Source organism: Chaetura pelagica, unplaced genomic scaffold (assembly GCF_000747805.2).
Source record: "Chaetura pelagica isolate M959 unplaced genomic scaffold, ChaPel_1.0 scaffold562, whole genome shotgun sequence".
NCBI classification, from domain to species: domain Eukaryota; kingdom Metazoa; phylum Chordata; class Aves; order Apodiformes; family Apodidae; genus Chaetura; species Chaetura pelagica.
In genome coordinates this window covers 506,702-508,589 of record NW_009952307.1, presented here as the reverse complement: position 1 = coordinate 508,589, position 1,888 = coordinate 506,702, and the positions used below count along the sequence as shown (strand labels likewise).

At 49.8% G+C, this 1,888-nt stretch overlaps 1 protein-coding gene across 1 annotated transcript in view; it reads right to left on the bottom strand.

Annotated features, from left to right (window-relative positions):
- Window positions 1–1,888, bottom strand: part of PHF2 (PHD finger protein 2) — a 52,518-nt gene that overhangs the window by 4,520 nt on the left and 46,110 nt on the right. The window lies entirely within an intron of this gene.

Sequence of the window (1,888 nt, the reverse complement as noted above, 5' to 3'; positions counted from 1 at the left end):
GGGGAGGGTGTGGAATACACAGGCAGGAGTGGGAAAGTGGGGGTGTGGGATGCAGGCAGGACACAACCCTACTGGCAAAGGTTCCCTGCTCTTGCAGGGAACTCCTGAGTGATGGTAGGCACAAGGAGAGACTGGGAGCTTGCTCAGTGGGAAGCACCATCTATCAAAAGTGCTACTCTTTCTCTTGTGGCTTTGTAAGGAGCTAATGGCCAACATTTGGCTAAGTTTTCCATTAGACAGCAGTGAAAGAGGACCAAACTTTGTTCTCTTTTGGTGCTTCCATCCAGGGCCTGGTGCCCTGTTCCTTATAGGAACATTCCCTGGGCCCCTATAGATACTTGCTGTGCTGACCTTGGCCAAAAGGTAAGCTTGGCTTGAAGTAACTTGTCAGCTTTCCTTCAGATCCCTCAATCCAAATGGGTGGTCAGAGCCTTGCCCTTGGAAACACGGTCTTCATCCACTCACCACGTGACACTACTGACTGCCTGGGTTGAAGCTGCCAATATCTAACTGGGGTGAGTTTTGTGATGCTTTGTACTGCACACAATAACATCAGGCAACCACCTCGCCTGTGCACACGTGGCCATGCATCATGGATGCTCAGGAGAGGCTCCTTTTGGGAGCAAAAGGAAGCAATCCCTCAGCAGCACTCCTGGCCTTCTTTCTTAAGGAATTATTTACAACGAAGGTTCAACAAAAAACGATCTGTTTCAAGAGATGTGGCCAGTGAAAAGGTCCATATTATCCAACCCCGCCGCTGCCACCTAATAAGCTAACATAACATCACCAGGGTTTGAGGCCACATCATTCTTACTTCTAGGTAGAAGACTTGTGCCTACTGGGACTGTCAGGGCTTCCAGTTAATGCTGTGCAGGCCGTAGTCATCTTGTGTCACTGCCAGCATCATGTGCCAAGTGCCAGTATCAGCCTAGGTGTCGGAGATGTGATCAGCCTTGTCTTAGGAAAGAACTGCAGGAGCAGCAGCAGTTGCAAGTCTGTAGGTATCACAGAATAGTCATGGTTGGGAAGGACCTCTGAGATCACCAAGTCCAACCATCACATTCAGTCTCTCTTGTGATAACCAAGTAGTACTTAAAAAATAGTCCCAAGGACAGGAGGGTCAATCTGGCAAAATAGTTCCAGACAAATGGTGAAAGGAAAAGAAGGGGAAAGCCTGTAGCACCTGGTGAGCTCTGAGATGGAGGGAGAAGCAGAGAGACATGAGTGTGTGTACCTGTCCACAGGAGATGGATGATGAGCTGTGCTGGGTGGTGGACAGCTACATCTGGGTGGACCATGAGGTGTCCTACCAGGACACTCAAGGCCATGCCAGATTAGCCTGAGCTTCTTCTGGTGCTACAGCAGGAAGAGATTTTGGGTGGCAGATGGGGCACAGCCTCAGCACCCTGTGGTGGGCTTGGAAAGCTGCAGTCAACCCTTCCACCTGCCTGCTCCTGCTGTGGAGTGGGCTGAACAGGGCAGGGCATTGTGCCCAACCGTGTCCTCCTTGTCTGCTGCAGGTCCCTGCCCCAGGAGCTCCGGCTGCCTCTGCTCCCCCACCCAGCCAACGCACCGCCCATTGCTGACCCCACAAAAAGGCCAGGCCCAGGCGGTTCTGTACAAAACCTGAAATAGTTTACTTTGCTTTCTTTTTTTTTTCTTTCTTTCTTTTTCTTTTTTTAAACCTTGCTCTAGGTTTACTTAGATTTCGTGAAGTCGATACAAGAGCATTTGATATGAATCGGTAAATAAAACACCGTCATAGATAGATAGCCACGATAAACTTTGTTAGAAATGTACATGGCGCGAAAAAATAATAACACTACTAATAATAATCATAATAAAAAAGCCGGCGCGACGCCCAGGCCGGCGCGGCCCCGCGGCAGCG